Source organism: Hyla sarda, unplaced genomic scaffold (assembly GCF_029499605.1).
Source record: "Hyla sarda isolate aHylSar1 unplaced genomic scaffold, aHylSar1.hap1 scaffold_771, whole genome shotgun sequence".
Classification (NCBI taxonomy): domain Eukaryota; kingdom Metazoa; phylum Chordata; class Amphibia; order Anura; family Hylidae; genus Hyla; species Hyla sarda.
Genome location: NW_026610794.1, coordinates 125881 through 138366, shown reverse-complemented (window position 1 = coordinate 138366; position 12486 = coordinate 125881). Strand labels below are relative to the sequence as shown.

The 12486-nt window shown below is 45.6% G+C and overlaps 5 non-coding genes across 5 annotated transcripts; all 5 read right to left on the bottom strand.

Moving 5' to 3' along the window:
• Window positions 1-1692: 1692 nt before the first annotated feature.
• LOC130346025 (U2 spliceosomal RNA) lies at window positions 1693-1883 on the bottom strand. Its single transcript, XR_008884409.1, has one exon. It is a non-coding gene; the product is annotated as a U2 spliceosomal RNA (small nuclear RNA).
• Window positions 1884-3975: 2092 nt separating this feature from the next.
• Window positions 3976-4166, bottom strand: LOC130346024 (U2 spliceosomal RNA). Its single transcript, XR_008884408.1, has one exon. It is a non-coding gene; the product is annotated as a U2 spliceosomal RNA (small nuclear RNA).
• Window positions 4167-6273: 2107 nt separating this feature from the next.
• Window positions 6274-6464, bottom strand: LOC130346039 (U2 spliceosomal RNA). Its single transcript, XR_008884423.1, has one exon. It is a non-coding gene; the product is annotated as a U2 spliceosomal RNA (small nuclear RNA).
• A 2089-nt stretch (window positions 6465-8553) lies between these two features.
• LOC130346002 (U2 spliceosomal RNA) lies at window positions 8554-8744 on the bottom strand. The gene has a single exon (XR_008884388.1). It is a non-coding gene; the product is annotated as a U2 spliceosomal RNA (small nuclear RNA).
• Window positions 8745-10824: 2080 nt separating this feature from the next.
• On the bottom strand, window positions 10825-11015 carry LOC130346022 (U2 spliceosomal RNA). Its single transcript, XR_008884407.1, has one exon. It is a non-coding gene; the product is annotated as a U2 spliceosomal RNA (small nuclear RNA).
• Window positions 11016-12486: the final 1471 nt, after the last annotated feature.

Below are 12486 nucleotides of genomic sequence, written 5' to 3'. Positions count from 1 at the left end.
CTGCACCCCATTGGACTTACCTGTGTGGGTTAAACCCGGGTTATTTGACAACCTATGGCGGTGATGGTTCTGCTCAGGCAGAGCAGTGCTGATGCTCCTCATAAAGCTGTCGCTGCTGTGAAGGTTCTAGGTGACATCACAAATCCCTATGGTTACATACACAACAAAGCTGGGTTGTTGTTGTTTACACTCTGCAAGGCCTGTGGAAGTGAGTGACATCATAGCACTGTAGTTCTGAGGGTTCTAGATGGATGCAACAATCTCCTGTTGCTTCTATGAAGGCCATAATAGACGACATCACCAAACAGCTCCATAGTCACATACACAGCAAAGGAGAGATGTTGTTTACACCTAGTGATGTCAGTGGTATTGAGTGACATCACAGCACAGTGCTAAGGCTCCTGGGCCTGGACACAGCAGCGGCTGCAATATCTCAACGGAGAATACGTTTATATATATGTGTGTGTGTGCGCGTATATATATATATATATATATATATATATATATATATATATATTTCTCCGCCGAAATCACTTTTAAACCCATTTCCACCTTTTTTTCCCTTCTCTTCCTCTTACTTTTTTTTCACGTTTTTTTACGTTTTTCTCCTTTTCGCCTCTTTTCTGGGCGTATTATTCTTCTTTTTCTTCTTTTTTTTCGTCTAATGCATACCCCATCAGTGCAGCAATGCTTATTCAATACCGCCAGCAGATGGAGACACTGGGGGATAATTTTCTAAGGATTTATACTGATTTTTCCTGTCTGAATTTGTCGCACAGAAAGTTGCAGGCCAAATATGTGTGACATTTCTGCGACTTTAGCTTCTAGAGCATTTTTACAACATTATACATAGGTGCTGAATACATAAAAAGCGACTGTTCAGCGACAGACAAGTCGCATCGGCTGAAAGTAGGCCAGAATGTCAGTCCATGTTGGAGCAGGTTTAGATACAGTCTAAAGTATAGATCTCAAAGTCTGTGCACAGAATTTAGCAAGGGCCTCGCACCTTCTGATGCATCAGGTAGGTGCACAATAGCATAGCCTAACCCTCTGTACTTTGGTCTATATTGATGCGGGACATAGACAGCCAGCTGATGACCAATCCATTAGTGCAATGGATGGCTGGAAGCATTTGTCTTTGCCTTTGCAATACCACAGAAGCAATGCATGGTCAATGTACAGCAATGACACACCTGTGTGAACAGCCAGGAGACCCCCCCCCCCCCCCCATGTTATGTTACATAGTTACATAGTTAGTACGGTCGAAAAAAGACATATGTCCATCAAGTTCAACCAGGGAATTAAGGGGTAGGGGTGTGGCGCGATATTGGGGAAGGGATGAGATTTTATATTTCTTCATAAGCATTAATCTTATTTTGTCAATTAGGAACATTCAGCACCCACCCGCTATCAAGGCAGCTGCCTATCATGTCATGCCCTACCTGCACAGGTGTGCTGGCTACTCAAATGATCCAATTAAGGAGGCCATTTAGTCAGCAGCAGCAGAAGTCCTGTGCCTGGACGCTCCAACAGCGGCCAGACACAAGCAGAAGCAGAAGCAGCAGAAGCAGCAGCAGCACCACCTTTTGTTTTTTGGCTGCAGCAGCAGCAAGGCCCACAGGGCTGGCTAGCTGGCTAGCCAGCAAGCAGGTAGCAATGAAAGTAGGAATCTTTCTTTTTAACCCTGTAAGGGGGTGGTGCACTGTACCCGAAGATACTGCCATATCGGGTCAATGCATAGGGCGACGGAAGCAAGCTTCGAAATCGGCCCCCGTTCTCAAAAATCCATTTAATATATGGTCCCCAGATAGGGGACGTATCAGATATTAAACTGATAAGAACAGATACTACACTTGATCTTAGCCAAAAGGCCGAGAAGCGATAACCGTGAAAGGGGCGGGCCCAACAAGGTGCCCTTCATGGGCACTATCACTGCTTGCTGTCAGGGAGGCTGCCAGACAATTTTCCATGCACACTCTGGGCTGGGGGGCAGTCAACCACCAGTACACACAGCAGAACCTAAACCCATACCATTATTGCTAAGCAGCAAGACAGGGGCCCATTGCACTCCCACGGGGCCTTTTTAAATGCAATCCATAACCCGGATTTGCCAGGAACCCTTCTTACTCCTCCTACTTGCATGTGACACTGGGCTTAGGATCTGCATAGGAAACACACACACAAGCACACACCTACCTTTGTTGCCTGCAGATGCCTCCTTGGCTGTCCTCAAACGGTATCAAACCAACACCCACGGGAAGCTGTAAGCATAGAGGACATGCCTGCACCCCATTGGACTTACCTGTGTGGGTTAAACCCGGGTTATTTGACAACCTATGGCGGTGATGGTTCTGCTCAGGCAGAGCAGTGCTGATGCTCCTCATAAAGCTGTCGCTGCTGTGAAGGTTCTAGGTGACATCACAAATCCCTATGGTTACATACACAACAAAGCTGGGTTGTTGTTGTTTACACTCTGCAAGGCCTGTGGAAGTGAGTGACATCATAGCACTGTAGTTCTGAGGGTTCTAGATGGATGCAACAATCTCCTGTTGCTTCTATGAAGGCCATAATAGACGACATCACCAAACAGCTCCATAGTCACATACACAGCAAAGGAGAGATGTTGTTTACACCTAGTGATGTCAGTGGTATTGAGTGACATCACAGCACAGTGCTAAGGCTCCTGGGCCTGGACACAGCAGCGGCTGCAATATCTCAACGGAGAATACGTTTATATATATGTGTGTGTGTGCGCGTATATATATATATATATATATATATATATATATATATATATTTCTCCGCCGAAATCACTTTTAAACCCATTTCCACCTTTTTTTCCCTTCTCTTCCTCTTACTTTTTTTTCACGTTTTTTTACGTTTTTCTCCTTTTCGCCTCTTTTCTGGGCGTATTATTCTTCTTTTTCTTCTTTTTTTTCGTCTAATGCATACCCCATCAGTGCAGCAATGCTTATTCAATACCGCCAGCAGATGGAGACACTGGGGGATAATTTTCTAAGGATTTATACTGATTTTTCCTGTCTGAATTTGTCGCACAGAAAGTTGCAGGCCAAATATGTGTGACATTTCTGCGACTTTAGCTTCTAGAGCATTTTTACAACATTATACATAGGTGCTGAATACATAAAAAGCGACTGTTCAGCGACAGACAAGTCGCATCGGCTGAAAGTAGGCCAGAATGTCAGTCCATGTTGGAGCAGGTTTAGATACAGTCTAAAGTATAGATCTCAAAGTCTGTGCACAGAATTTAGCAAGGGCCTCGCACCTTCTGATGCATCAGGTAGGTGCACAATAGCATAGCCTAACCCTCTGTACTTTGGTCTATATTGATGCGGGACATAGACAGCCAGCTGATGACCAATCCATTAGTGCAATGGATGGCTGGAAGCATTTGTCTTTGCCTTTGCAATACCACAGAAGCAATGCATGGTCAATGTACAGCAATGACACACCTGTGTGAACAGCCAGGAGACCCCCCCCCTCCCCCCCCCATGTTATGTTACATAGTTACATAGTTAGTACGGTCGAAAAAAGACATATGTCCATCAAGTTCAACCAGGGAATTAAGGGGTAGGGGTGTGGCGCGATATTGGGGAAGGGATGAGATTTTATATTTCTTCATAAGCATTAATCTTATTTTGTCAATTAGGAACATTCAGCACCCACCCGCTATCAAGGCAGCTGCCTATCATGTCATGCCCTACCTGCACAGGTGTGCTGGCTACTCAAATGATCCAATTAAGGAGGCCATTTAGTCAGCAGCAGCAGAAGTCCTGTGCCTGGACGCTCCAACAGCGGCCAGACACAAGCAGAAGCAGAAGCAGCAGAAGCAGCAGCAGCACCACCTTTTGTTTTTTGGCTGCAGCAGCAGCAAGGCCCACAGGGCTGGCTAGCTGGCTAGCCAGCAAGCAGGTAGCAATGAAAGTAGGAATCTTTCTTTTTAACCCTGTAAGGGGGTGGTGCACTGTACCCGAAGATACTGCCATATCGGGTCAATGCATAGGGCGACGGAAGCAAGCTTCGAAATCGGCCCCCGTTCTCAAAAATCCATTTAATATATGGTCCCCAGATAGGGGACGTATCAGATATTAAACTGATAAGAACAGATACTACACTTGATCTTAGCCAAAAGGCCGAGAAGCGATAACCGTGAAAGGGGCGGGCCCAACAAGGTGCCCTTCATGGGCACTATCACTGCTTGCTGTCAGGGAGGCTGCCAGACAATTTTCCATGCACACTCTGGGCTGGGGGGCAGTCAACCACCAGTACACACAGCAGAACCTAAACCCATACCATTATTGCTAAGCAGCAAGACAGGGGCCCATTGCACTCCCACGGGGCCTTTTTAAATGCAATCCATAACCCGGATTTGCCAGGAACCCTTCTTACTCCTCCTACTTGCATGTGACACTGGGCTTAGGATCTGCATAGGAAACACACACACAAGCACACACCTACCTTTGTTGCCTGCAGATGCCTCCTTGGCTGTCCCCAAACGGTATCAAACCAACACCCACGGGAAGCTGTAAGCATAGAGGACATGCCTGCACCCCATTGGACTTACCTGTGTGGGTTAAACCCGGGTTATTTGACAACCTATGGCGGTGATGGTTCTGCTCAGGCAGAGCAGTGCTGATGCTCCTCATAAAGCTGTCGCTGCTGTGAAGGTTCTAGGTGACATCACAAATCCCTATGGTTACATACACAACAAAGCTGGGTTGTTGTTGTTTACACTCTGCAAGGCCTGTGGAAGTGAGTGACATCATAGCACTGTAGTTCTGAGGGTTCTAGATGGATGCAACAATCTCCTGTTGCTTCTATGAAGGCCATAATAGACGACATCACCAAACAGCTCCATAGTCACATACACAGCAAAGGAGAGATGTTGTTTACACCTAGTGATGTCAGTGGTATTGTGTGACATCACAGCACAGTGCTAAGGCTCCTGGGCCTGGACACAGCAGCGGCTGCAATATCTCAACGGAGAATACGTTTATATATATGTGTGTGTGTGCGCGTATATATATATATATATATATATATATATATATATATATATATATATATATATATATATATTTCTCCGCCGAAATCACTTTTAAACCCATTTCCACCTTTTTTTCCCTTCTCTTCCTCTTACTTTTTTTTCACGTTATTTTACGTTTTTCTCCTTTTCGCCTCTTTTCTGGGCGTATTATTCTTCTTTTTCTTCTTTTTTTCGTCTAATGCATACCCCATCAGTGCAGCAATGCTTATTCAATACCGCCAGCAGATGGAGACACTGGGGGATAATTTTCTAAGGATTTATACTGATTTTTCCTGTCTGAATTTGTCGCACAGAAAGTTGCAGGCCAAATATGTGTGACATTTCTGCGACTTTAGCTTCTAGAGCATTTTTACAACATTATACATAGGTGCTGAATACATAAAAAGCGACTGTTCAGCGACAGACAAGTCGCATCGGCTGAAAGTAGGCCAGAATGTCAGTCCATGTTGGAGCAGGTTTAGATACAGTCTAAAGTATAGATCTCAAAGTCTGTGCACAGAATTTAGCAAGGGCCTCGCACCTTCTGATGCATCAGGTAGGTGCACAATAGCATAGCCTAACCCTCTGTACTTTGGTCTATATTGATGCGGGACATAGACAGCCAGCTGATGACCAATCCATTAGTGCAATGGATGGCTGGAAGCATTTGTCTTTGCCTTTGCAATACCACAGAAGCAATGCATGGTCAATGTACAGCAATGACACACCTGTGTGAACAGCCAGGAGACCCCCCCCCCCCCCCATGTTATGTTACATAGTTACATAGTTAGTACGGTCGAAAAAAGACATATGTCCATCAAGTTCAACCAGGGAATTAAGGGGTAGGGGTGTGGCGCGATATTGGGGAAGGGATGAGATTTTATATTTCTTCATAAGCATTAATCTTATTTTGTCAATTAGGAACATTCAGCACCCACCCGCTATCAAGGCAGCTGCCTATCATGTCATGCCCTACCTGCACAGGTGTGCTGGCTACTCAAATGATCCAATTAAGGAGGCCATTTAGTCAGCAGCAGCAGAAGTCCTGTGCCTGGACGCTCCAACAGCGGCCAGACACAAGCAGAAGCAGAAGCAGCAGAAGCAGCAGAAGCAGCACCTTTTGTTTTTTGGCTGCAGCAGCAGCAAGGCCCACAGGGCTGGCTAGCTGGCTAGCCAGCAAGCAGGTAGCAATGAAAGTAGGAATCTTTCTTTTTAACCCTGTAAGGGGGTGGTGCACTGTACCCGAAGATTCTGCCATATCGGGTCAATGCATAGGGCGACGGAAGCAAGCTTCGAAATCGGCCCCCGTTCTCAAAAATCCATTTAATATATGGTCCCCAGATAGGGGACGTATCAGATATTAAACTGATAAGAACAGATACTACACTTGATCTTAGCCAAAAGGCCGAGAAGCGATAACCGTGAAAGGGGCGGGCCCAACAAGGTGCCCTTCATGGGCACTATCACTGCTTGCTGTCAGGGAGGCTGCCAGACAATTTTCCATGCACACTCTGGGCTGGGGGGCAGTCAACCACCAGTACACACAGCAGAACCTAAACCCATACCATTATTGCTAAGCAGCAAGACAGGGGCCCATTGCACTCCCACGGGGCCTTTTTAAATGCAATCCATAACCCGGATTTGCCAGGAACCCTTCTTACTCCTCCTACTTGCATGTGACACTGGGCTTAGGATCTGCATAGGAAACACACACACAAGCACACACCTACCTTTGTTGCCTGCAGATGCCTCCTTGGCTGTCCCCAAACGGTATCAAACCAACACCCACGGGAAGCTGTAAGCATAGAGGACATGCCTGCACCCCATTGGACTTACCTGTGTGGGTTAAACCCGGGTTATTTGACAACCTATGGCGGTGATGGTTCTGCTCAGGCAGAGCAGTGCTGATGCTCCTCATAAAGCTGTCGCTGCTGTGAAGGTTCTAGGTGACATCACAAATCCCTATGGTTACATACACAACAAAGCTGGGTTGTTGTTGTTTACACTCTGCAAGGCCTGTGGAAGTGAGTGACATCATAGCACTGTAGTTCTGAGGGTTCTAGATGGATGCAACAATCTCCTGTTGCTTCTATGAAGGCCATAATAGACGACATCACCAAACAGCTCCATAGTCACATACACAGCAAAGGAGAGATGTTGTTTACACCTAGTGATGTCAGTGGTATTGAGTGACATCACAGCACAGTGCTAAGGCTCCTGGGCCTGGACACAGCAGCGGCTGCAATATCTCAACGGAGAATACGTTTATATATATGTGTGTGTGTGCGCGTATATATATATATATATATATATATATATATATATATATATATATTTCTCCGCCGAAATCACTTTTAAACCCATTTCCACCTTTTTTTCCCTTCTCTTCCTCTTACTTTTTTTTCACGTTTTTTTACGTTTTTCTCCTTTTCGCCTCTTTTCTGGGCGTATTATTCTTCTTTTTCTTCTTTTTTTTCGTCTAATGCATACCCCATCAGTGCAGCAATGCTTATTCAATACCGCCAGCAGATGGAGACACTGGGGGATAATTTTCTAAGGATTTATACTGATTTTTCCTGTCTGAATTTGTCGCACAGAAAGTTGCAGGCCAAATATGTGTGACATTTCTGCGACTTTAGCTTCTAGAGCATTTTTACAACATTATACATAGGTGCTGAATACATAAAAAGCGACTGTTCAGCGACAGACAAGTCGCATCGGCTGAAAGTAGGCCAGAATGTCAGTCCATGTTGGAGCAGGTTTAGATACAGTCTAAAGTATAGATCTCAAAGTCTGTGCACAGAATTTAGCAAGGGCCTCGCACCTTCTGATGCATCAGGTAGGTGCACAATAGCATAGCCTAACCCTCTGTACTTTGGTCTATATTGATGCGGGACATAGACAGCCAGCTGATGACCAATCCATTAGTGCAATGGATGGCTGGAAGCATTTGTCTTTGCCTTTGCAATACCACAGAAGCAATGCATGGTCAATGTACAGCAATGACACACCTGTGTGAACAGCCAGGAGACCCCCCCCCCCCATGTTATGTTACATAGTTACATAGTTAGTACGGTCGAAAAAAGACATATGTCCATCAAGTTCAACCAGGGAATTAAGGGGTAGGGGTGTGGCGCGATATTGGGGAAGGGATGAGATTTTATATTTCTTCATAAGCATTAATCTTATTTTGTCAATTAGGAACATTCAGCACCCACCCGCTATCAAGGCAGCTGCCTATCATGTCATGCCCTACCTGCACAGGTGTGCTGGCTACTCAAATGATCCAATTAAGGAGGCCATTTAGTCAGCAGCAGCAGAAGTCCTGTGCCTGGACGCTCCAACAGCGGCCAGACACAAGCAGAAGCAGAAGCAGCAGAAGCAGCAGCAGCACCACCTTTTGTTTTTTGGCTGCAGCAGCAGCAAGGCCCACAGGGCTGGCTAGCTGGCTAGCCAGCAAGCAGGTAGCAATGAAAGTAGGAATCTTTCTTTTTAACCCTGTAAGGGGGTGGTGCACTGTACCCGAAGATACTGCCATATCGGGTCAATGCATAGGGCGATGGAAGCAAGCTTCGAAATCGGCCCCCGTTCTCAAAAATCCATTTAATATATGGTCCCCAGATAGGGGACGTATCAGATATTAAACTGATAAGAACAGATACTACACTTGATCTTAGCCAAAAGGCCGAGAAGCGATAACCGTGAAAGGGGCGGGCCCAACAAGGTGCCCTTCATGGGCACTATCACTGCTTGCTGTCAGGGAGGCTGCCAGACAATTTTCCATGCACACTCTGGGCTGGGGGGCAGTCAACCACCAGTACACACAGCAGAACCTAAACCCATACCATTATTGCTAAGCAGCAAGACAGGGGCCCATTGCACTCCCACGGGGCCTTTTTAAATGCAATCCATAACCCGGATTTGCCAGGAACCCTTCTTACTCCTCCTACTTGCATGTGACACTGGGCTTAGGATCTGCATAGGAAACACACACACAAGCACACACCTACCTTTGTTGCCTGCAGATGCCTCCTTGGCTGTCCCCAAACGGTATCAAACCAACACCCACGGGAAGCTGTAAGCATAGAGGACATGCCTGCACCCCATTGGACTTACCTGTGTGGGTTAAACCCGGGTTATTTGACAACCTATGGCGGTGATGGTTCTGCTCAGGCAGAGCAGTGCTGATGCTCCTCATAAAGCTGTCGCTGCTGTGAAGGTTCTAGGTGACATCACAAATCCCTATGGTTACATACACAACAAAGCTGGGTTGTTGTTGTTTACACTCTGCAAGGCCTGTGGAAGTGAGTGACATCATAGCACTGTAGTTCTGAGGGTTCTAGATGGATGCAACAATCTCCTGTTGCTTCTATGAAGGCCATAATAGACGACATCACCAAACAGCTCCATAGTCACATACACAGCAAAGGAGAGATGTTGTTTACACCTAGTGATGTCAGTGGTATTGAGTGACATCACAGCACAGTGCTAAGGCTCCTGGGCCTGGATACAGCAGCGGCTGCAATATCTCAACGGAGAATACGTTTATATATATGTGTGTGTGTGCGCGTATATATATATATATATATATATATATATATATATATATATATATTTCTCCGCCGAAATCACTTTTAAACCCATTTCCACCTTTTTTTCCCTTCTCTTCCTCTTACTTTTTTTTCAAGTTTTTTTACGTTTTTCTCCTTTTCGCCTCTTTTCTGGGCGTATTATTCTTCTTTTTCTTCTTTTTTTTCGTCTAATGCATACCCCATCAGTGCAGCAATGCTTATTCAATACCGCCAGCAGATGGAGACACTGGGGGATAATTTTCTAAGGATTTATACTGATTTTTCCTGTCTGAATTTGTCGCACAGAAAGTTGCAGGCCAAATATGTGTGACATTTCTGCGACTTTAGCTTCTAGAGCATTTTTACAACATTATACATAGGTGCTGAATACATAAAAAGCGACTGTTCAGCGACAGACAAGTCGCATCGGCTGAAAGTAGGCCAGAATGTCAGTCCATGTTGGAGCAGGTTTAGATACAGTCTAAAGTATAGATCTCAAAGTCTGTGCACAGAATTTAGCAAGGGCCTCGCACCTTCTGATGCATCAGGTAGGTGCACAATAGCATAGCCTAACCCTCTGTACTTTGGTCTATATTGATGCGGGACATAGACAGCCAGCTGATGACCAATCCATTAGTGCAATGGATGGCTGGAAGCATTTGTCTTTGCCTTTGCAATACCACAGAAGCAATGCATGGTCAATGTACAGCAATGACACACCTGTGTGAACAGCCAGGAGACCCCCCCCCCCCATGTTATGTTACATAGTTACATAGTTAGTACGGTCGAAAAAAGACATATGTCCATCAAGTTCAACCAGGGAATTAAGGGGTAGGGGTGTGGCGCGATATTGGGGAAGGGATGAGATTTTATATTTCTTCATAAGCATTAATCTTATTTTGTCAATTAGGAACATTCAGCACCCACCCGCTATCAAGGCAGCTGCCTATCATGTCATGCCCTACCTGCACAGGTGTGCTGGCTACTCAAATGATCCAATTAAGGAGGCCATTTAGTCAGCAGCAGCAGAAGTCCTGTGCCTGGACGCTCCAACAGCGGCCAGACACAAGCAGAAGCAGAAGCAGCAGCAGCACCACCTTTTGTTTTTTGGCTGCAGCAGCAGCAAGGCCCACAGGGCTGGCTAGCTGGCTAGCCAGCAAGCAGGTAGCAATGAAAGTAGGAATCTTTCTTTTTAACCCTGTAAGGGGGTGGTGCACTGTACCCGAAGATACTGCCATATCGGGTCAATGCATAGGGCGACGGAAGCAAGCTTCGAAATCGGCCCCCGTTCTCAAAAATCCATTTAATATATGGTCCCCAGATAGGGGACGTATCAGATATTAAACTGATAAGAACAGATACTACACTTGATCTTAGCCAAAAGGCCGAGAAGCGATAACCGTGAAAGGGGCGGGCCCAACAAGGTGCCCTTCATGGGCACTATCACTGCTTGCTGTCAGGGAGGCTGCCAGACAATTTTCCATGCACACTCTGGGCTGGGGGGCAGTCAACCACCAGTACACACAGCAGAACCTAAACCCATACCATTATTGCTAAGCAGCAAGACAGGGGCCCATTGCACTCCCACGGGGCTTTTTTAAATGCAATCCATAACCCGGATTTGCCAGGAACCCTTCTTACTCCTCCTACTTGCATGTGACACTGGGCTTAGGATCTGCATAGGAAACACACACACAAGCACACACCTACCTTTGTTGCCTGCAGATGCCTCCTTGGCTGTCCCCAAACGGTATCAAACCAACACCCACGGGAAGCTGTAAGCATAGAGGACATGCCTGCACCCCATTGGACTTACCTGTGTGGGTTAAACCCGGGTTATTTGACAACCTATGGCGGTGATGGTTCTGCTCAGGCAGAGCAGTGCTGATGCTCCTCATAAAGCTGTCGCTGCTGTGAAGGTTCTAGGTGACATCACAAATCCCTATGGTTACATACACAACAAAGCTGGGTTGTTGTTGTTTACACTCTGCAAGGCCTGTGGAAGTGAGTGACATCATAGCACTGTAGTTCTGAGGGTTCTAGATGGATGCAACAATCTCCTGTTGCTTCTATGAAGGCCATAATAGACGACATCACCAAACAGCTCCATAGTCACATACACAGCAAAGGAGAGATGTTGTTTACACCTAGTGATGTCAGTGGTATTGAGTGACATCACAGCACAGTGCTAAGGCTCCTGGGCCTGGACACAGCAGCGGCTGCAATATCTCAACGGAGAATACGTTTATATATATGTGTGTGTGTGCGCGTATATATATATATATATATATATATATATATATATATATATTTCTCCGCCGAAATCACTTTTAAACCCATTTCCACCTTTTTTTCCCTTCTCTTCCTCTTACTTTTTTTTCACGTTTTTTTACGTTTTTCTCCTTTTCGCCTCTTTTCTGGGCGTATTATTCTTCTTTTTCTTCTTTTTTTTCGTCTAATGCATACCCCATCAGTGCAGCAATGCTTATTCAATACCGCCAGCAGATGGAGACACTGGGGGATAATTTTCTATGGATTTATACTGATTTTTCCTGTCTGAATTTGTCGCACAGAAAGTTGCAGGCCAAATATGTGTGACATTTCTGCGACTTTAGCTTCTAGAGCATTTTTACAACATTATACATAGGTGCTGAATACATAAAAAGCGACTGTTCAGCGACAGACAAGTCGCATCGGCTGAAAGTAGGCCAGAATGTCAGTCCATGTTGGAGCAGGTTTAGATACAGTCTAAAGTATAGATCTCAAAGTCTGTGCACAGAATTTAGCAAGGGCCTCGCACCTTCTGATGCATCAGGTAGGTGCACAATAGCATAGCCTAACCCTCTGTACTTTGGTTTATATTGATAC